This window comes from Papio anubis, chromosome 6 (assembly GCF_008728515.1).
Source record: "Papio anubis isolate 15944 chromosome 6, Panubis1.0, whole genome shotgun sequence".
In the NCBI taxonomy this organism is placed as follows: domain Eukaryota; kingdom Metazoa; phylum Chordata; class Mammalia; order Primates; family Cercopithecidae; genus Papio; species Papio anubis.
Window position 1 is genome coordinate 140,532,958 of NC_044981.1, and position 24,819 is coordinate 140,557,776.

The following is a 24,819-nucleotide window of genomic DNA, read 5'->3' on the forward strand; positions in this document are numbered from 1 at the left end:
ACAGTATTTAAATTATAATCTCAAAGCACTCAGCAAACTAAGCCAATACATTTCCTACTCTGCAGTAGAGTAAGATGTAGCCAAAAGTTGTAGCATTACTTTTATGAATTTGTAAATCAAATATGATTCATCACTTAGTAAAGATCATTTAATTATTATAATTATACAGTAACTAATTTAGTCAGCGTGTGTGCCTGATGTTGTCAAGGAATAATATACACGACTTGGCCCAAACTAGTTCTGCAAATATAAGTTATGTCTAATATTTCCTATTAATGATTCCAGAACCAGCACAAAACCAACCCATTACAAAAACATGTTAGACTCCCAGAAGATTAAAAATACATAATATTCTAAATTATTTTTAATTAACAAACTAAGGTTCTAGGAAGCTTTTTCTTTGAATTTGCATAAAAGATCAGTAAATTTTATTTTAGTGTATATCCTAATCAGCATGATATAAGGAACTTAATCCAGTGATTCAGGACAATAGCAGAAAATTAGAATTTGTGAGTTTATCTTTAAGGCTAGCGTACACACCACACATACCTGATGTATGACAAAACCCTTAGCTTTACTTGTGTCCCTTAATGGCTCAAGAAAGAGCTACGTGATTCCTGCATCTGTGAAGCTGGACTGAAAGAATTTTTATTGGTTTTATGAGTACATTGAGATGTGGCTGAAAGCCAGTGTTTAAATTGGATAGCTTCCATATCTTTCAAACATTAGAAACATACAGCTGAAAAAAGAGCAATAAATATCAACAGAGTTTTCTGGAAACATCAATGTAAGAAAGATTCCAAGCAATTCCTGCTAAACCATGATGAAAAAGGAAGTAGCATTGTAGATATGCCCCAAACTGGAGACAATCCCAATACTTCTGCAATTATTCACTCATAAACTCCCCTCAGTATCAAATTCTACATATTTCACTAAGAATGAAAGCCGAGTTAGCTCCAAAATATAATCTACATCAATCACCGACATCAATAAAAAACAACTAATGACGCTAACATAATTGTGATACTAGGTTAGGATAAATAGCTGCATTTTGGGGGTAGGTGATCACCAACATCTATTGCAAGTCAACTGAATAACCACTTTGAAAAAATGTGTACATTTCCAAGCATTTTGGTGATGTTCATGTGAGCCCCTAATGAATATGTAGCCATGAGTAGCAATTTTAGACTCAAGTCCTCCTGGATAAAGGGAAACACCAACAGCAACCTGTTGAAAGCTTTGATCATCATTCATTCATTTAACAAATGTTTATTGAACAACTGGAAGAGAGTTGGGGTAAAAAAGCCTTAAAGACTAAATAAGAAGTAGCTATGTGAGATGATAGATATGTTAATCTATTTCACTATGTTAACTATTTTGTTATCTGTATATATTTCATAACATCATGTTACAAACCTCAAACATACACAATACAATTTATTTTAAAAGAAGACTAAAAGAGAATGTAGAACATATATAAGTAATCAGATACATAATTTACACTTTATAATTCTAAAAGGGAAAAATAAGTCGTTAGATAATAATGAGAACTCAAGGAGTATTTAAATTAGATGAGGAAACAGAGACAGCCTCTTTGAGGAGGTGAACAACCTGGAGATATATGTGGCAAATATAGCTAGTGTGCATAGAGCAAACATATGGATCATTGGTGGTCTTGCCTTTACTGGCTTTTATCTATAAGCCAGTTCTGCTTTGACTCCCTTAGTACTACGTCTATACTTTCGGAATTCCCTTGTTTCTCTCATGTTCCACTCCCTGGATGCCTGACACCCCCATCAAACTTCTTGCCCCCTCACTTCTCCCAGCTGGGTTTCTGGCTGAAGAGCTAAAGCTGCAACTCCATGGACCTGTCTCACTGTGGGTCAGGGACAGTGACAGCCAGACATGTGGCATGAATGGGAACAAATCTCAGTAGTGATACATCAGTTTTGCTTGATGTTATGGGAACAATTTCTTAGCACAATAGGCAAATTTAACTTCTTTCAAATTCAAATACTATACTTAAAATATACTTAAGTAAAAAATTTTATTTAATTCTCCATGAACTGATTATTTTCAACTGTATAGCAATATGCTTAAAGTCATAGTGTGCAGTTTACCTAAAATAAAAAATGAGATTTATGCAATTGTTACTCTTCTCTGAAAGAGGATTTAAACTTTCATGATATGTCTACAACATACTATTATTTTATGTAACAAACTTATCAGATCTTTTATTTAATGGAGACAAAAAGTCATCTGGTCAGATTATACTGGTACATACAATAGTTGCATAGTCAATTGTTTTTATTTATAAATATTTGTAAGTGCTAAGCCTGAAGATTTCCTAGAAAGAAAGAAAAAGAGTCTCTTAAGAATATTATATCATATTCAGACAAACAAAACTCACAATACCATAAAAGATAAATTATTATCAAGGGGAGGAAAAAATACAAAAATATAACATGGTTACCGTTGAGCTCAAATTTTACAATTTCAGGCACCTTTTAAAGTTTTTGTTTCAAAGCTCCAGATCTGGACAGAACATAAATAACTACTTCTTTCTCAGTATTTTATACATAGAAGAATAAACCTAAAATGACTTTTTTTCCTTATATAGGCTAGTATTATAGTCAGTAATAAGAGATCCTTATACAGGGTATCTAATTTTTTTAAAAGTAAGCTATTTTGATTAGCATTATCAATATTAAGGTTATTCTCTCTAGAAATATATATTTTTCCCATAATTCTCATCACTATTAGTAGCTATATATGTGTATTTTTATTTATTTATGTCTGTCTTCTCTACTAGGCTGTTACCTCCATGAAGGCAGTGTCTTCATCTGTCTCGGCTGCTACAACAGAATCCCATAGAGTGGGCAGCTTATAAACAAAAAAAATTTATTTCTCACAGTTCTGGAGGCTGAGAAGTCCAAGATGGAGGCACCAGCAGATTCAATATCTGGTGAGGGCCTGCTTTCTGGTTCATAAATGGCAACATTCTTGCTGCACCTTCACATCAGGAAAAGAGAGGGAGTTCTCCTGGGTCTCTTTTAAAAAGGCACTAATCCCATTTATGAGGGCCACTTGCATGTTCTAGCCTCCTAACAAAGGTTCCGTACTTCCTAAAACCATCACCGTGGTATTTAGGATGTCAACGTATAAACATTTTTTAGTGGAGAGAACACAAATATTTTATCTATAGCAGTCAGGTGCCATTTCCATTTTTTGTTCCACATTTTTAGGCCCTCAATATGTTTTTATTGAAACAATGAATTTTTATAATGATAAACAGACTATATAGTACTTATACATAAGAATTAAAAGTCCCTGGATCCAAACTACTTGGGAGGCTGTGGCAGGAGAATCTCTCAAACCCCGGGGGCGGAGGCTGTAACTAGCTGAGATCATGTCACTTCACTCCAGCCTGGGCAAAAGAGTGAAATTCTGTCTCAAAAACAAACAAACAAACAAACAAAAATCCCTGGATATTAACTGAAATGCAGGAGAGAAAACATGAAAGCCAAAAGTAATTTAAGTTTCTAACCATATTAGGAGAATGAACCAAAAAGTGAGCTAACATGATTCATATTTTTCTCTTACAAGAAAAAAAAAAATCTGAACTATTAAGATATATTTCTCTTACTAACACTAAAATTGTGAAATAGTATGAAGTTAAAAAATATATAAATCTAGTGTAATATATTCAGATTATGAGTAAATCAGTACAGAAAAAATATAACAACTGATGACTGGGAATAAGGTTTACCTCTGTTTTTGAAAATTGAGGATAGAATACCAAAATGTAGGTTTACATTCTTAAAATCTGCAATCACATAATAATGTTGACTGGTATTTGTGGTCCTACTTAGCCTTGGTTAAGAACCCTGAACATAGCGTTCAATAAATGCCCATTATCAAGACAAACAATATTCTAGAGGTAAATGGCCACTTGTGTGAGTTTATCTTTAGCATGTAAGATACGGAGTCACAGTTAAAGGACTGGAAGAAATGACAGGAAGGGCAACTCTCATCTCCACTCAAAATCCTATTTGTTTCCATATTTTTATGTTTAGGAAATGGAGGATTGGCAACAAGGAAAATATACTTTGCATGTATCCTGTACCATGCTCGTTACACAAACATGATCTTATTCCAACAGAATGCTCTGAAGTATCTACATTTTCTTTATGAGGAAATCAGCTAACCTCCTAATAAAAATCCAAACCATGGTCTGACTCCAAACCCTAAATTCTTCACACTTCATCTATAACGTAAAGATTAGGGCTTATGAAAGACCAGAAGAGGCAACAGAAAGAATCAGATTGGCTTCAAGCACAAAGATTATCTGGCCTTAAATAAAATAGAGGTGCATGTCTTGCTGGCCATAATTGGAGAAGGCGGAAGGCACCCAGTGAAAGAGGGAATTGTTGATTGTCAGAAAGCGCCCCTCGCCTTTTTTTTTTTTTTTGAGACGGAGTCTCTCTCTGTTGCTCAGGCTGGAGTGCAATGGCACGTTCTTGGCTCACTGCAACCTCTGCCCCTCAGGTTCAAGCTGTTCTCCTGCCTCAGCCTCCCGAGTAGCTGGGACTACAGTGCGTCACCATGCCCAGCTAATTTTTGTACTTTTAGTAGAGACAGATTTTCACCATGTTGGCCAGGCTGGTCTGGAACTCCTGACCTCAACCTCCCAAATTGCTGGGATTACAGGTGGGAGCCACTGCATCTGGCCAGGAAACCCCTTAACTCCAATTTTTTTTTTTTCTAATAATCCCTTCAAGTTACATTAAAGAGAATGCACTGAGGTTAATAGAGAGAATAAAGTGCATGTTCCAGAGTCAAATTCCCCCCACCTCATCCCCGCCCTACCAGGTTTGAATGCTAAACCATCAGAAAACCTGCTTTAGAGGTTCTTCATAAAAATCTCTCTCACAGCTGTAGCTTGGCACCTGCAATCCTGTCAGAGCAATTTATGTCTTTCCTCTTGGCCACCAGAACACATGCAAAAGAGAACAGCCCAACACACACCATTACTCCACATAAGCAAATCACAAGAGCTTGGCTGGAGATGCTAGTCACCTGGAAAAACAATCCAGGAAGCCCTTTCGCCTTGCTTGCTGATGACTAATCAAATGTTCACCCATGAATGTGTTCCTTTCACTCAGCCAAGAGATCACTCTAGCCATGTATCAACCTCATTATTTTCTTTTTAGTACATTTTAAACATTTTAAATAATAGACTGAGAAAGCTCGGCTATCCAGGGACCAGTTTTCTGGAACTTTCCAATTCTAGAACTCTACCTGAGTAGCCAAACAAAACCAAACTCCAAACCTGTTAGCAGAATTAGCCCCTGCACAGGCAGCAATAAATGAGTACAATTGAAAAGGGTCCTGGACCCAAAGATCAGGACAACCCCACTGTGTTATGGATGTGTCAATTCAAAGACATTAATAACAATAGACCACAAGCAATTTTCTGAAGAGTGAAAAAAAATCTGTTGAGAAGAGACCACTTCAGTTAAACCTTTTTTTTTTTTGCAGGGGGGAAGCGGGAGAAGAGCCAAATCATATTACTAGGGAGTATTTTGTGGCTGCAATATTTTATTCTATGTTTTAAAGAAAAAGAAACTGTTACCTACAACTTCTTCAAGAAACCAAGTTCTGGAGTCTGTGCATATAATTAGCTTCAACCTTTGCGGACACAGCACCTACGTCTGCCTGTATATGGGATGACTCTGAGTCATCCAGAGCAAAGTTAAACTACTGTTTAGTTAGGCCATAGGCCCCAGTTGTTCAAACCTTAATCTAGGTGATGTGGTAAAGGAATTTTGTAGATACACGTAACATCTATAATCAGTTGATTTAAGTAAAGGAGATTATCCTCTATAATCTGGGTAGGTTTGGCTCAGTCATCAAAAGAACAGATGATTGCTTTCCCTGACAAAGAAGACATTCTACCTGTGGACTATGCGGCTTCAGTTTCCTCCAGGGGATTCCCAGCTTGCAGATTGCCCTAAAGATTTTGGACTTGCCCAGCCAGCCTCCATAATCACACAAATCAATTAGTTTCAATAAATTTCTCTCTCTCTCTCTCCACACACAGACACACACACACAAACATATATGCACACAACATATATATGTGTGTGTGTATGTGTGTATGAGTATATATATATATATATGTACATTCTCCATAAGTTGCACCTAAAGTTATATCAGAGCAATTTCTGTTTTTCTGGTGGAGCCATAACTGACTGATACAGATTTTTGTAGTAAGAGTAGTTCCATAGGAACAGAATTTTAAGGATAAACTATATGAATTGGTTTGGTTCTGCTATTCCTGGAATATGTTCTCTAATGTGATTAAATTTAAAGGCATTAAAGACAATTTTCAGTTGTGAAGAGGGTACTGGTAGTCTGTGGCGTGATGTGGCAATAGAGAAATACAAATATCACCACTGAATACCCATAATGAAATAGTTGTAAAAGGCAAAGTTTTAGGTGACCATGTATTTTATACTTTAGAACATTTTAGCCAGATTAAAGAGTATGATGAAATTGGCAGGTTGCTGAAAACTGTGCTATGGAAAATGGAAATAAAAAGATTAACTCAGGGCTTGAAATTTCTTGTTCAAGCTCTGCATAAATAATCTGAACACTTCTATGTCTGCCCCAAAACAAATCCTTGTCTCCTATAGCCATAGGGCTAAGATTTCAAAAGCAGACTCACACTGCGGGTTGCTGAATTACAACACAAAATGCATTTCTCCTGTTAAAGTAGGAGAACTGATTGACAACAAGTGGGATCTTGAAAATTGGAATGGGGACATATGGGAAATCCCACTCAAACTTGTGACATCAAACCTCTAAATTCTGATGAGTTTCTTTGCCAACAGAAAAATCTTTTCACCCCTGTCTGAGGTTAACTCTGTGTTGCCTAAAGAACCAGTAATGGCTGCTCCTGAGGTAGGTGTCTTGCAAGACCCTGTTGATTCTCCTCAGAATTTATCCCTGATACCCCTCTTTGCTTCTAGATTTTTAACTAGGCTCAAGTCCCAACAGGCCCCAAAGATTAAGGTACAAAGTGTGGTCCACAAGGAAATGTGCTACATACCAAAAGAATTGCATGAGTTTTCCAATTTATACAATCTGGGGATTATGTAAATGAATATTAAGCATGTGGGATAAAATTGTGGAAGAAACATAATGTTGAATCACATAAATCATTTTCTTTCAAGTGTATTCCTAGAGGAATTATAAGGATTAGTGCCACCATCAAGGACTTGAAGGATACAGGGGTAATGATTACCACTACTTCTTGTTTAACTTGTCTGTTTGGCCTGTGTAAGGCCTTCCACCATAGTAAATTTCCCATAAAGTTGAATCAGGATGAATTTATTGATAGCATCCCACTAAGCAGAGATTCTGGATTCAATATTTTAGCTCAAAGGGTTAGAAAAGGCTCTAACAGTTGGGTTCGTTGGCTGAAACATGGACTACAAGGTGGTCTACCTTAAATGAAATCAAATGCCAGAACTAACTGCCTTGTTACACTGAAGAGGAAGATATCCAAAGGCTAGAGAGGGAGGTGGAAATATTAGAATAAATTTATCATGTAAGACATGCTCACATACCCCAGGAGAGTCCTGAGGACACACATTCCATCATGATGGTGAGAAATAAATTTGTGAGGGGAGCCCCAGCATCCTTAAAGAGCTCTGCGATCCTTCTTCTTACAGGTCAGACATTACCATGGGAATTGCTGCCACTGAACTGGGTGGTATACCTAAATGCAATAAGGATAATTGGCTCCCAGGGTGGCAGAGGCCGTGTGGCAGCCTTAATCATCAAAGACAAGGTTGATGTGGTTACACAGTGAACAGCAAAGTCAATGCAGTAATCAGAATAGTCTAACTTGTGGAGACCTGTGGAATTGGCTAGTTGATGATGGTGTTTCTAGAAAAGAAATAGGTAATCTACTAAATTCTTAATCTATATATAAACAAGAGTTAAAAAACTACTGAACTATGAAGTGAGGCCAAGTAGAAATCACTAGAACTGTCTCCACTTAGAAAAAGAGTAAATCAAAAGCAAATCTGTATTCCTAGAGGGACTGCAGAGCTTAATGCCACCATTGAGGACTTGAAGGATGCAGGGGTGATGATTCCCATCACATTTCATTTACTCATCTACTTGGCGTGTGTAGGGCCTGCCACCTCAATGAAATTCCCAGGGATCTAGTTGTATGGGGTATGTTAGACATAACCCTTCTAGAATAAAGATTAAGTTGTTGCATTTGGCTCCTCATGCAACCAAAAATGAAACACAATGCCAAGTGGGTGGGCCTCTTTGGATTTTAGAAGCAACTTATTCTTTATTTGGGTGTACTACTCTGACTGATTTATTGAGTGACCCAAAAAACTGCTAGTTTTGGGTGATTCCCCAAATGAGAGAAGGCTCTATAACAAGTCCAAGCTGCCATGTAAGCTGCTTTGTCATTTGGAACATATGATTAATCAGATCTGATGATGGTGCTTGAAGTGCCAGTAGCAGATAGAGATGTTGATCAGAGCCTTTGCCAGGTCCCTGAAGGTGAATCACAGTGCACACTCTGAGGCTTTGTTCCAAAACCTTGCCATCTTCTGAAGACAACTACTTTTCTTTTGAGAAACAGCTTTTTGTCTGCTACTGGGTCTATACAGAAACTGAACACCTCACCATGGGCCACCAAGTTACTATGAAATCTAAGCTACTCATCATTAAAAGGTTGTTGTCTTATCCACCAAGCCTTGTAACGTTGGGCATGTACAGCCATACCCCAATATCAAATGGAAGTAGTATATATATGATTGGCCTGAAATAGGCTCAAGTAATTTACATAAGGAAGTGACCCAAATGCCCATGGTCGCCACTCCTGCCATTACCTTCTCCCTACTAGTCAACACTATGGTCTCCTGAGGAGTTCCCTGCAATCAATTGACTGAGGAAACAAGATTTCAGAATGCTTTACAGATGGTATTGCATGATATGCCAATACCACCTGAATGTAAAGAGAGATTGCACTAGAGCCCCTTTCTCGTATATATCTGAAGGACAGTGCTAAAGAGAAGTCTTCCTAGCGGACTCAACTTTGAGCAGTGAAACTGGTGTTCATTTTACTTGAAAGGAGAAATGGCTAGAGGTATAAGACTATATTGACTCATGGGCTGTGGTCAACAGTTTGGAGATGGGCATCAACTTAAAAGGAACATGATTGAAAAATTGGTGACAAGGATAGCTGAGAAGAGGTATGTAGATAGACATCTCTAAATGGACATAGAACCTAACATTCATGTCCCGTGTAAATGCTCACCAAAAGATGACCTCAGCAGAGGAGAATTTTAATAATCAAATGGGTAGAATGACCCATTCTGTGGATACTGTGCTTCTTTCCCCAGCCACTGCTGTCTTTGACTGGTGGGCTTGTGAACGGTGGCTGTGGGGAGGGATGAAGTTTACGCATGGGCTCAGTAACATGAACTTCCACTCAACAGGGAAGTTGGAGATGGACCAACCTGACTTCAGCCACTGCTGAGTGCCCAGTCTGCCAGCAGCAGAGATCAACACTGAGCCTCCAGTATGGTATCATTCCCTGGGTGATTAACCAAGCTACCTGGTGACAGCTTGATTATATGAGACTGCTTCTATCTTGGAAAAAGTGCTGCTTTGTTATTACTGGAATTATACACTTACTGTGGATATAAATTTACTCTCCCTCATGTAAAGTTTCTGTTGTAACTACCTCTGAATTTACATAATACTTAATCCATGCTTATGGTAATCCACACAGCATGCCTTCTGATCAAGGAGCTTACTTCACAGCAAATGAAGTACAGAAACTCTCATTCACTGATCTTACCATGTTCTCCATCATCCTGAGTTAGATGGCATAATAGAAAACAGTGGAATGGCCTTTGAAGACTCAGTCATAGTGCCAAGTAGGTAGCAGTATTTTGCTTGGCTCTGGAAATATCCTCTAGGCGGCTGTACATGTTCTAAATCTAAAAATGATGTAAATGACGAGTTAATGGGTGCAGCACACCAACATAGCGCATGTATACATATGTAACAAACCTGCATGTTGTGTACATGTACCCTAGAACTTAAAGTATAATGTAAAAAATCTAAAAATGTATATGCTTAATATGTGGTGCTTGATCTCCTGTTGCCAGGATTCATGAATCCAACAATCAAGGGGTGGAAACGAGAGTGACATCAATAACTATTACGCTTAGCAATCCACTAGAGAAAAATTGCTTCATGTCCCCACAACCTTATGCTTTGCTGGTGGAGAGGTCTTAGTTTCAAAGGGAGGTGTGCTTCCACTAGAAGACAAAAGGATTCTACTGAACTGGGAATTAAGGCTGCCGCCAGTCACTCTGAGCTCCCCAGACCTCTGAATCAACAGGCAAAGGAAGAAATTATTATGTTGGTTGGAGTGGTGAATCCTGATTACCAAGGGGAAATTGGGCAATACCACGCAATGGAGGTAAGGATGAGCATGTCTGAAACACAGGAGACCCCTTAGGGCATCTCTTATTACTACCACATTCTGTGAAGAAAACCAATAGAAAACCACAATATTTCAATTCAGGCAGGACTGCTAATGGCCCAGCCCCTTAAGGAATGAAGGTTTGGGTCACCCCGCCAGGCTAAGAACCATAACCAGCTGAGGTGCCTGCTTAAGAGCAGAGAATTATGAAATGGGTAACGGAAGAAGGGAATCATAAATACCAGCATTGACCATTTATGACATGGCCAGTTGTAGAAGCAAGGACAGTAATTTTTAAGTATCCCTTATTTTGTCAGAAATGTGTGTGCACATATATTTAAGATTTTTGCTTTCTTTCCCTCTTTTAAGTGATTATGATCTAACATAAAATATATTAATAATAGCTAACTTTACATTACAATGTTTAAGTTACAGAATGTCAAGGAGAACAGTGAATGACATTGAATCCTCTTGTAGGGAAAGGGTTACCATGTTTTGGGTTGGAAAACATGCTTCAGGATAGCTGTATCGCATTAGGTGGAAGAGTAACTTTGCTATGTTCTTTATTTTGAGATTAAATATGGTTTCAGGAAATTTGCCTGAGTCTAAAGCTGACAAAGTATGGACTGGGATGTAGTGATCATCTTCATGCGTCAACCTGACTAGGCTGTAGTCCCCAGTTAATCAATCAGACACTCATCTAGGTGTTTCTGTGAAGGAATTTTATAAATGTGACTAATATCTGCAATCAATTGACTTTAAGTGAGGAAGATTATCATCAATATCTCAGTGGTCCAGATTCAATCATCTGAAAGGGCCTAAGAGCAGAACTGAGGTTTTCCTGAGGAAAAATAAATTCTACCTGTGGACTGAAACTTAAACTCTTGCCCCAGAGTTTCCACCCTACCCTTCTGCCAGTGTATAGAATCTTTAAGCCCATTCCTTGCAATGAGTTTCTTAATGTATATCTCCTAGTGGTTCTGTTTCTCTGTTTCTCCTCTGTTTCTCTGGTGGAAGCCTGACGGATACAATTGCATAACTAGTGAGGGCATGTAAAAGTGGAACATACTAAAATGACTTTCAGTAAGAAAAATTCCATTAAAAAAAAGAAAGCTTTGTCATTCATCCTGATTCCCAAAGGTGTACTAGAAATACAGTATTTCTATGAAGAAGGCGTAAATTGAGATACAAAACTAAAACCCAGCATAATAAACTACTTGCCCCAAAGTCACACAGGTGAGAATTTGAAGCTAGGTTTTACGGCAGAAACATTTATTTTATTTTAATTGCTTAAATTAACTTCTATTTAATAAATGAATGCATTGTTTCTCTAGACAAGATTCACCATTGTAAAGAAAATCTAATGTAAAGAAAATCTAATAAAAAGAAACATGGATTTTTTTTCCTCTATAGAAAATAGTACTTGGAAAAACAATGATAGCACTTTGAAACTTCATAGTAACTTAGATTTTTTAAAAGTGGACATCAACTAGAGATTTAATTTCAAAATGTAAAGCATGAGAATGCTTGGATTTTGTTTTAAGGGTTTCGTTTTTCTTTGATTACAAATATATGGGTACACATAAAGTCTAAGATCAATAATAGAAGGTTGTTAAATGCTAAGACTCAAGCAAAAGAGTCAATGTTCAATTTTTTCTTAGTTCTTAGAAGTGAAGTCCCTGGTTTGACGTAGGGCATTCCCAAATAATGTAACTGGGGCTGATATTCCCCCAAATAATGATTGTCATGGAAAAAGCCAGTTAACACTCATATTATTGTAAGGAAATTAATTTCAGCAACTTCCACATACTTTTCTCTTCTATTACAAGCAAGCTTCAGTCAAAAACAAAGACCTACTTCCTAATTCTTTCATTTTATACTTTCTTCTTAGATAGATAACCTCCTCCTAAGGATAAATCTAAGCAGAATAAGGAATAATAACCCCTCCATATTGCATGTTTCACTTCACCTAGGCCCCATGTGAGCAGTTTCAACTGCAGGAAGTTAAGTCTCATCTGAAGGTTACGACAGCCTTTGGAAAAAAAAAAAAAAACAGGCAAGGCTGATTGTATCAAAGTTACTTTTTAATCTCCTCATCAGTAATAAAGTAAAGCACAATTTTGTATTAACACACTTGAGTTTTTCAGTTTTCAAAAGGTGACAGTCACATGAGTCTGCACTAAGGAATATGGAAGTCCGCATCTTTAAAGACCTTCCTGGCTTCCAGCTCCAGTATCCTTCCAATCCATATAACCCCCAAAGCTGAGGATATCACAAGTATCCTTTAACCTGTGGCGCCACATAACAGAGTCTCTGCTTTAATGCCCTATGTAGTTCACTACTCCCTCCAAGATTGGCCTCTGTGCTAGTCTATCCAGGTTTCCCAGGGCCTATATTTCAGGCCCCAGCCTCAGCCCCAATCCATGGGATCCACAGTCTGTGAACAGATCTATCTGTTTATCTGCCTGGATATTGTCTGCTTCCAGACTCTGTGTCACCACAGCCCACCCACCTGCTGGGACACCATCTGCTGCACCTTGCTGGTCCTAGTGGACTCCGACCCCCTATCTGCCAGGACCGCCTCCTGTTGACATCATTATTCTCTCCAGATAATGAGCCTACTAGCTCGGCTGGACTTTCTCCCATCAGTGGAATCAAGTTCCAATTCCAATGACCTCTTTCACACTGGAGACCATGCCCTGTCATTAAGAAACAAACTAACCCTATCCTCTACCACCAATTCTTATACTGACAATGTTACACTACTCTTTGTCCTATAAAATATTCCAACTTAACAGGTTTCAAGCATAATTAAAACAGATTGTGGATTATTTAAGAAAGAGTTATGTGTGTATGATAACTGTAAAAGATAGAAGTCATGTAACAACCTATACTAAGAAAAGTGATAAACAGCAGAATATTTTCACTGGCAATATAGAACTGAAAAGCAATAATCAAATTCAGCTTTCCAAACAGTCTGCCATCTAATAACACAGTTATAAAGACAAAAGTTGAAAAATAAAATAAATGACATTAACCCTTTAGCAGGTAAACAAAATGTGTACCTAATGCAGAAACAAGTCCCAAACCCAGTTATAGGAACTGTCACAGTCCATACAACTCTAAGATATATGAATATTTTGCTTAATTTTTAAAGCATTCCTTTATTTCTGCAAATATGCCTTGATTTAAAACAAATGACAAAAAAATCATCAGTATTAGCTGTATAATCATTAATACTCCACATAGAAACAATGTTTTCATCAGTCTAATAATTTCAAGATGTATTGAAAGCAAAAGCAAGAAACACTTAAAATGATACAATTCTCAGACTCAAAGTACTGTTTGTAGACATCAGATCTGATGAGTTCACATCACATTAAAATGTTATTAAACGATTAACTCTACAGGCAATATTCCAAGTACTTTACAAATATCAACTGCTTTAATCTTCTTAATAACCCTGGGGGAGAGGCACTAATATTAATACCATTTACAAATGAAAACACAGAGACAGAGAGATTAAGTAATTTACCAGCAGTCACACAGCTAATCATAAATGACAAAAGTAAGACTCAAATTCAGCAGTCAATGCTTTGATCCCCTGCACTTTGCAGCATCTCTGAATGACTTCTGAGGCTCCTGCAGCCAGAAAGGGGCAAAACAAGGTATAGAAGAGAGATTTGACTTCCATTGTCTCGTGTTCTTTCCATAAAATTTTCTGGTCAGTTCAGATGTTCACATAGTGTTAAAAAGACTAAGAAATTCTATGTGGTGGGCTGGTCAATTGTCACAAGCAAAAGCAGCAAAAGAAATATAAAGTTATTTCTGAAATCACAACTTTATGTGATATGATTAAACTATGATATACATTTAAATACTGACAACAGAATTCACAAACTAACACATAGAATAATTTTAAGTGAAGTGGCTCATTTTGGGTTAACCCCTTGCAGTCAGCTCACATGATATGAAAAAACAATATAACCACAACCCAAATTAAACCAAAGAAGAGCTTTCACTGATATAAAGCATTGTTTTTTATTAAGCCGCACTACAGCAACCATACCCACACAAGAAGAACTGACGTATACTAAAGGCTTTAAACAATAATTAGCAATGAAAATATTCATGATGTCTTCCAGCAATTTAAAGATACATCTTCTAAGACAAACAAACAATAATAATCAGTGTATGTGCAGCTTTTAAATAGTGATTTTATCTTTATGAAAGTTATAACCTCAAACTTTTAATGTGTTTTTAAAAAAGCATACATTTACACTTCCCTTCCAATGAAATTTGATTTTTTTAATGACTATAGTTAAAATTTCTATGCTATTTACAAGGTAGGATAATAGTTTGACATTAAGTTAATAGAAAATATTATGTGTTCTCAAGCATCTGTAAATCAGAATATTATAGGCTGAACATATTTGTAGAGAATTCAAATTACCATTATTTTATTAAGAACATTAGGTGAAACTTGAAACTTAACACATGATAGATCTTTACTTGTAATGTATCACTTAATTTATAATGAGTATTTTAGCAATTACGTTTTTATTTCCAGCAGGTAGTCAAGAATACTGATTTTAGTGACATTGGTGGTAGAGTGGTGATCATAGCTGCCTTCTAAGAATGCTGATTTTATTTATCTTATACATGTGTAAAACGTTTTGGAGAAACGACAACAAATTTGAAGTGAGTAAAACTTACTAGTTAGCACCAGGTTACATAGCTGGTTAATGGCAGTCCTTGAAATACCTAGCTCAAATCTCAAAATCAAACAATTGAATGAGGAAGAAATAGAAAGCTCTCTACTCCTTTGTTCTGTTTCTTATGCTGCTTCTTACATTTAGAAAACATGTAGAGAACTAAGATAATGCATTCTTAGAGCTGCCTCATTAGAAAAATAAAAAAGCTTTGCCTTGCCTTCAAAATGGCTGGTAACAGTATAGCTTTAATTTATTCATTTTTCCTAATGCTTGCTCTCTCCCCTACCAGGTATACCTAAACACTGCCTCTTTTTAAAAAAAATTAAAAATCTGCAATCCTTTTAATCCTAGGAGCTATACTAGTTTAGAAGTTTAAAATAAAGATGTAATAAGGAATTTGTGTCCTAACACCATGAATCATAGTGATACAATAGCAATATAACCTTTACTATGAAGAATACCTGAGACCAAGCCTAGGTGAAGGAAATTACAGGTCTATATCGAACATGCAAGTTTCAAGCTATGGTTTAATTAGTGAGTCAATTTTCTGTCTCCAGTACATTGGCACACCCAAACCTTAAAGATATGTCACACTCATTCACTAGCCGGAAATCAAGACAATTGTGGGACAAAACTAAGCTGACAGTAACTAGAAAAGAGATGATGTCTGATCATCAGTGACGCCTGATTTTCCAGACCAGATTCTCCTACCTAAGGGGACAAATGGGACAGAGTGAGAAGAGGGAGCAAATAGCTTTACCTGGTATGTGAGATAGCAAGCGCAAGGAAACAATGATAGATGAAAACTATACTCTTGGCCGGGCGCAGCGGCTCACGCCTGTAATCCCAGCACTTTGGGAGGCCGAGGCGGGCGGATCACAAGGTCAGAAGATCGAGACCATCCTGGCTAACACGGTGAAACCGCGTCTCTACTAAAAATACAAAAAAAAAATTAGCCAGGCATGGTGGCGGGCGCCTGTAGTCCCAGCTACTTGGGAGGCTGAGGCAGGAAAATAGCGTGAACCCGGGAGGTGGAGTTTGCAGTGAGCCGAGATCGTGCCACTGCACTCCAGCCTGGGCAACAGAGTGAGACTCTGTCTCAAAACAAACAAACAAACAAACAAACAAAAAAGCCTATACTCTTACCAGCCATTGTGAAAGCAAGGTATCAGACTTCATTTTTCTAATGAGGTGGCTCTAAGAATGCATTATCTCAGCTCTCTGTGTGTTTTCTAAACATAAACACCATAATAACAAACAATGAACTAGAAAAGCTTTCTATCTCTTGCCCCATGCAATATTTTGATTTTGAGATTTGGGCTGGATATTTCAAGGATGGTCATTAACTAGCTATGTAACCCAGCGTTAAAAGAACAACTTTAGACAAAATAAATTTAACAGCTTATTTAAGCAAATAATGAATAATGAATCAGACAGCACTCAAAACTGTCACAGAGTTCTGCTCTAGCAACCTAAGCAGTGGGCTTTTACAGTCTGAACATGGAAATAAAGTAAAAAATTACTTGATTCACTATAGTTATGCATTTCCCTTATTTGTGTACGGTTCAATGGGAGGTCTCTTGTTATATAACCAATCAGCTATCTGGGTGTCTGTGATTGGCTGAAGCTCAATTCAAAATTCATCAGTAACAGCCAGGTGGCTCAGACCTCTAATCCCAGCACTTTGGGAGGCTGAGGTGGGCGGATCATCTGAGGTCAGGAGTTTGAGACCAGCCTGGCCAACATGGTGAAACCCGGTGTCTACTAAAAATAAAAAAGTAGCCGGGTGTGATGGCATGGGCCTGTAGTCCCAGCTACTCAGGAGGCTGAGGCAGGAGAATCACTTGAACCCAGGCAGTGGAGGTTACAGTGAGGTGAGATTGTGCCATTGCACTCCATCCTGGGCGACAGAGTGAGACTCTATCTCAAAAAAAAAATATATATATATTGATATATAATATCTATATATATCTCTATATCTATCTATATATCTATCTATATATTTATATATATATCAGTGATGACAGGCAATGCCTCGAAGTTAACTTTTGGTGTGGCTTGTATAAGCGCTCTGGAAACAGAAACAACCCTACATGAGTGGCCTGCTGATTATTTGGCTTTAACACCAGAAAGTCACATCACCTCTCATAGCTTTGTTTTCTTCATATACAGTCTGATCCTTCACTGTGGTTTGCCTGGGAAACCATATTTTCCCCACTTCCCATCCATTTTAGCTTTTGCCATTTTCAAAAGTTCCCAGTGTTGGTAATATATAAAGCCATAAATTAGAATGATGTTTTCTTCTAACTTTTCTGGCAATAACGTTCTGCTATCTATGGGCCCAATTTAGGAGTAGGGAAGGCCACTAGATGTGAATAGCAAATGAAGTGTTTCATTTACCAAGTGAAATATAAATTTCACAGGGAGAACAGAGTTAGAACTATATATATATCTGTATATATTTCAAAAACAATGTTTTGAAAAGAAGTGTGATATTATTTTTGTAAGTTAAAAAACACAGATCAAGACTAAATATTGGAATGGTTGTATAAATAGATGAGTGAAAATATAAAATAGACTGAAACAATGCACACTAATTCATAGGAGTTTCTGAGAGGAGACTTAACTGTTGCATTTTATTTCTTTATAAAGGAGGCTTTAAGCAGACATTATAAAATAAAATGAGTCAATTCTGGGAGGTGGGAAATTGATTTTATTCTTTGTTCTTCATTATTTAAATGTCTCATTATTTGAATTCATATTCGTATAATATGAATAACATGAACAAAAAACAGAACACAGACTATGAAAACAAAGAGAAGGTGAAACTAATCAAAGATAGGCCTGGAAAAGTGAGCCCAGAGTATTGAAATATTTATTTATTTAAATATTCATTATTGCAGCTGGTAAGCATGTGAGAAGTGAACCGCAGTCCATTGAGTTAATGTTCTCACAGGCAATCACTAACTGCTTTATGTGTCTCATGTTGGCATAATCTCAATGTAGTTCACCACCTGAGTCCTTTTGAACTTTTTACTGGCTAGTTCTAATTATGGAACAGTTGATACTAACAACATGATTGAAAAATAGGAATTGATTACAACACAGATACTTAGAACTAAACCCTAGCAACTTTCAAACTCATCCAACTTGCATGAGCAGGCTCTCTTTGAACATGTAACACAACGTGTTGTCCAAGATCTCCTTTGATATGACAAACTGAAGTTGACAGTACAAGTCTCTTAGAATAATACAAAGTAGAAATTGAGCTAAAAAAATCTTTCCTGCAACTAAGAATAGGTAAATAATGAGGAAATGGTAACAAAGTAGAACAATTGTCTTGGCAGCTTTTCTAATGTTGTATATGTTTAGTATTTCTCACTGTACATTTTAGAAACATTTTGTTTTTATGAATCCCAAATAAGAAGAGAGGAACTGTTTAAAAAATTTTTATTTATATATTTATATTGCGAGACGGAGTCTCGCTCTGTCTCTCAGGCTGGAGAGCAGTGGCGTGATCTCGGCTCACTGCAAGCTCCGCCTCCCGGGTTCACGACATTCTCCCGCCTCAGCCTCCCGAGTAGCTGGGACTACAGGTGCCCGCCGCCACGCCTGGCTAATTTTTTGTATTTTTAGTAGAGACGGTTTCACCATGTTAGCCAGGATGGTCTCGATTTCCTGACCTCGTGATTCGCCCACCTCGACCTCCCAAAGTGCTGGGATTACAGGAGTGAGCCACCGCGCCCGGCCAAAGAGAGGAACTTTTTACCTTAGTGGGTGTCATTTTAACCTTCTGGATTGTTTAAGGGAGTCCAAGTGTTTCCCAAGATGACATTCTAGTTCCCATGTATTGAGTACCATCTATTGAGTGCCCACTATATAGCAACCATTTTGAATTAGTTCATTTACACTCATTTTTTTTCTCTTCTCAACACAGTCCTGTGACATGTACTATCTCCTTTTCTCTGATGTAGGCACTAAGGATCAGAGATGAGAGATTTGGTCAAAGCCTAAGAGTAAGTGACAAAGCTGGTAGGTCTAACTTAAAAGCAGCCTTGTAGTCCCTTACTGTATTGTCTTCAGAGGAACCCTTCCCACATCAATGATTTCAACAACAGACCCTGGAATTTTTGTCTTTGGAGATGAATTAATTACCCACCCCCAACACCAACCCCTCATCCTCCCACTTGTGATCAACCAACTCAATTATCAGAGGTAGCTTGTTAGAATTTCAGACAGCCTTTCCCTTGATTAAGCAAAATTGTTTTCTCCTCTAATTCCATCCACTCAAATCTAGTTTTGCCTTCTCAATCACACAGATTTTTTTGACATGATATTTCTGACATAATTGAAGAAAGTTAGCACATCTTCTCTAGGACCTCCACAAAGTAAATCATCAGCCACTCCTGATATAACACCTTTTGGGTCTCCTCACACTCCTTTAGTCAATTTTTCTCCAGTTCAGAATTTCCATGCCAGTGATTCACAGACTCTGGAGAATTGCAGTGTCTTTAGCTCCGATCCCCACAGCTCACAACAGTGCAGGGCACAGGGTAAATGGGGTAAATGCTCAAAGAACACTTACTGAATGAAGAAATGAGAAAATGAGTTTGGCACATTGCAAACATTAATTGACAATTACTTTGATCACTAAGAATTAGTGCTAATCTGTTAACGACCACCTTCATTCTTTGTATATGTTCCCTTTACTCTCCTTGACAAAGGTGTCTGTGTGTTCTGCTCCTTTGTTTGTTGGTTGTTTTGTTTTGTTTTCCATTTCCTCTCCAGAATTCACTGCTTACAGTGTTTGGACAGTCTTCAAAAAGTGACAGTCTGACTAGCATGAACAGTAACAAGATTTATTCTTTATGTTTAGGGTTATGCTTGTTTGATTTGGTTAGTCGTGCTTAAAACAAAATGGCTAGGTTTCTCTTTTGCTTTTATTACCCAAAAGAAGAAGAAATCATTTTACACAGTTCTTTTGACTACTTCCAGACTTTTTTCTGGTGGTCAAAGAATATATGTACTAAATGTAGATTCATGGACAAATAAAGATACATGTTTAAAAATCAATGTTTATTTAGCAAGGGTATTAGAGTTAAGGTCTATTCTGTAGTCTTTTTATAGTTTCAGGCACTTCTAGGCATGTCTCCTGAGCCAGCAGTATGAATCTGCCAGGGATATAACTTCATGAATGTGTAAAAGTTCTTATAAGAAGGACTATGATGATGGCTGTTAGCCAAACCCTTAGGACCAAGACCTGCCTGGCCAAAAGCCACTTATTAACAGTCCCAGTCCTTGTGTAAGTGAGGGAAAAAACTCTTTAAGGTGAATGGATAAAAAGAGTTGAGGTACCAAACTCAATACAGGGACAACAGTCAGGGTTAGAAGGCAAGAGATGAATGGCTGAAAGCAGAACTTCGGGCAATTTGAGCCCTGAAACAAAAGGGCGACACAGGTAGGGGAGCAGATTCCCTGTCAGCTGAGAGACTGCTAGCGGGAGGACTTGAAGCAGAGTGAGTGCTCTCAGGAGGATTAGCAGTGAACAGGAGTCAATGCATTGGCCAGAATCATGGATAGGGACTGGATGTGAACAGACTAGGAAGTTCACGGGTACACCGGTTACTCTTTCCCATGAGCTATTTGGAGCTCAGAGTCTAGCAATAATGCTAATACAGCCTGGGACAGAAATTGCTATTTTGTTAGTGTTAATTGATTGTTATAGTACTGGCTGGTATAACCTTGACTATTTTACCTAAATTAAAACTTTAAAAAAATTATTAGTCATTAATTATAATACATTTTCCTTTCACACTTCCTCTGATTTCCCAGCATTGAAGGAGCAGAGGTACTCTAGAAGGAGACAAACAATCTTTCTTGTATCATCAACTTCAATAAAACAGGAAACATTTCTCTCCGAATTTTATCATTGTGTCACTACTCTGTGATTATCTACTGCATAGCTCAAGACAGAAATTGAATTATTTCATTTTTATTAGAGATCACTTATTTTAACATGTTATCTTAATTCGGAGATTACTGAAGGTAGTTGCAAATAATTTCTACTGAAATAAAATGCTCTGGCACATGTAAGAATTATAAAACTGTCTGGTTGAAATCCTCTACTCTCTTGGATACTCTAAGCCAAATTAATTGATCTTTTTAGGTGGAACAATTCAACTTTCCATATTATCACTGGTCTTTACTAGAACTTCATCTTTATTTATTTATTTATTATTTTTTGGGGATGGAGTCTCACTCTGTAACCCAGGCTGCAGTGCAGTGACATGATCTCCGTTCACTGCAAGCTCTGCATCCTGGGTTCATGCCATTCTCCTGCCTCAGTCTCCCAAGTAGCTGGGACTACAGGCACCCACCACCGTGCCCAGCTAATTTTTTGTATTTTTAGTAGAGACAGGGATTAATTGTGTTAGCCAGGATGGTCTCGATCTCCTGCCCTTGTGATCCACTTGCCTCGGCCTCCCAAAGTGCTGGGATTACAGGCATGAGCCACCGTGCCCTGCCTTCATCTTTATTTTTAACTAAGACATATTATGTATTCTTCACACAAAAACTTCTGTGATGCAGTGTGCCTTCAGGAGATAAAATAGCAAATTAGTACTATCCCAGAACAATTTCTGCTTTACTAAGCCATCAAACAGTAATATATTAGAATGTTAGTCAGGACTTAACTGATTTATTAATTCCATTTCCCCTCAAAAAATCAAGAAAAAGCAATTTTCAAACATTTATTAGGTTCATGCTATTTGATTCTCTTCTTTGTTTTATATGTACAGAAGTTTTAATATATCTACAATTAAGTCTATCAATCTCCAATTATGATTTGTGCATTCAATGTCATGTTAGACAAGATTATGAAATTATTTGCCAATCTATTTTCCTCCAGTTATGTCTCGGTCATTGTTCTGCTTTTATCAATCTGACAAGTATTTGTATATTGTATAAATAAAGTATCCAAATTTACATGTTTTCCTAATATTAACTAATTATTGTTGTTGTGCCTTTTGAAGAGTCACTACTTTCTCCATCAACATAAAATGTGGTTTTTCTTATGCATTACTTTTACATGTGCTTTGATCTGTTTGGGGAAATCTCAAACTGATTTGGCTTCTCTAAGTTTCTATGTTAGTAAATATTACCACACAGTTTTAATAATTGTAACTTTTTAATATGCTTTAATACTGGGAAATAGCAAGTTTCATCTTTCTTCTTTTTTCAAAAATGTACCTTTTCCAGACTGTCCATGCTTCCAAATGAATTTTAATAATCATTTTGCCAAGCTCTCTCCCAAATCCTTTTTGGGATTTTAAATGAAATTGTACTAACTTTTTAAATTAATTTGAGGAAGCTAACATCTGTTCAACATCTATTATTCTCATCCAAGAATATAATATAAACCTTCATTACTGCTAATTTTTCTTTCTGCATAACACACTTAACAGCCAATTGTTTATCTTGTATTTCTCTATAGATGTTATTTTCTTAAGTCTTGTACATTTCTTTAACAGTTTATTCATAGCTATATAATATTTAATTGCGATGATGAGTTTTTTAAATGTTTTTTATTTGTTGCTGTTGTAGAAAAACCAACTGATTTTTAGACATTTATCTTTCGTAGGGTTCCTTAACAAAGTTCATTACCCTAATGGTTCTTCAGTTAATTCTCTTGGGATTTTTAGTAAAATATATATATTTTTTTAAGCAAAAAAAGATGTAACCTTTTTTATAATAATTATCACCTTTGAGAGGCAACATGACATGGTATTTATGATTAAAGACTCATGGGTCAAACCATATGAGTTTTAATTCAGCTCTGCTACTTATTAGCTTCATGACCTTGGCCTTGTTACTTAGCATCTCTTGGCCTCAGCTTCCTAATTTGTAAAATAGAATGATAATAGTCCATATCTCCTAGGATTGTTGTGAGGATTAAATGAGTTAATATTTGTAAAGCATTTAGAACAGTTCCTAGCATATATAGGAAAAATGCAGAAAATATTAGTCTTTTAAAACATTTATTGCATTGTTTAAAACTTGTTAAATGGTATTAACTATAAGTGATGAAATTGGTCATGTAGTAAGCTACTAGGGTTTTTCTGCTTTGTTGAAATCACTTTTTTGTATTTTAATGACATCTCTCTATTCCTAAATTACTGTGTTACATGTATGTGTATTTTCTTAAAAGAAATATGGTTGCATTTTATCAAAGGTCATTTGAAATCTATTTGGAAGTTAAAATAGGGGTTTTATTCTTTGGTCTAAGATTATGAAATCACTTTAATAAGTTTCCTGATACTGAACCACTTTCACATAACTAGAATAAACACCATGTGTTGTATTATTCTATTTTATTGATATCTACATTCTTTAGCTAGTATTTCAATGAATTTTTATGATTTTCTTTTTGTGATACTTTTATTAGTTTTGGTTTTTTCTTTTACTTTTTTAGTATTGTGCTTCTTACTAAATAAATCAGAGAAATGTTTTCTCTTTCAAAGAATTCATAGAGTATAGGGATAATTTGTTCCTTAAGAGTGTATATTTCTAGTAACTGATTATAGATAGCTGATGAAAATAAGATACTATAGTCATTTAAATGTAGTGCTTTACCTCCCACCAAACATTTCTGTTCAAGCTGGTCAAGGACATAGGCTTATGCATCCGAAAAAATTAGGCTCAAGTCCTAACTCACCACCCACTTGCTAAATGTGTGCATTTGGCAAGGTATGCTTGTATCACAAGAAATAACCATGCCTCCTTACCTTCCTCATAGGGTTATTGTGAGAATTAAATAAGATTATGCTTATAAATCACTGTATACTCAGCCCACAATATAGGCCTAATAAATTATTTTATATATTAGTTTTAATTTTCCTTAAGTATAAAATTAATTTGTATTTATAATTCTACTTATTTTGTTCTCATACAGAGATTCTAGTGGTTTATGTAGACACATAAATGGTTTGGGTACAATTATTTGTGTGAAATTAGTTTATAATAAAAGTAGATTTTAATTAGGACATGTTATTCTTAAATTATTTTTAGATATATTGACATAAATTTAAATTTTCACATCAAAGTGAAAATGCTCTGGTGAGCCATGGAAATGAACCTATTGTCAATATTTAAACGAAATCACGGAGGGTTAACAGGAAAGTTGTACACTAGTTTTAAGAAGACTAGGCAATGAGCCTAAACCAAACGTAATGTCATCCACTCCTTCCTGCTCCCTTGGAGTTGTGTTCTAGCAGGAATCTGAGAGGGGGAGAAGAACTTTGGAGCCTCCCCTCAGGCTGCAGCTGACCTTGGGTTCTCTTGCTCTGTCACCTAAGCTGCAGTGGAGAAGCAAGGTTCTCACTCTGGGTAGGAGAATGTAGCACTAAGGGATCCAGGTGCCCTCAAATACAAGTTTTACCAAACTGATAACATTTATATATTTATTATTTATTTATTTATTTTTGTTATACTTTAAGTCCTGGGATACATGTACAGAATGTGTAGGTTTGTTACATAGGTATACATGGGCCATGGTAGTTTGCTGCACCCATCAAC

The 24,819-nt window shown here is 36.7% G+C and overlaps 1 protein-coding gene across 9 annotated transcripts in view; it reads right to left on the reverse strand.

Moving 5' to 3' along the window:
* Nucleotides 1–24,819, reverse strand: part of PKIB (cAMP-dependent protein kinase inhibitor beta) — a 114,976-nt gene that overhangs the window by 66,071 nt on the left and 24,086 nt on the right. The window lies entirely within an intron of this gene.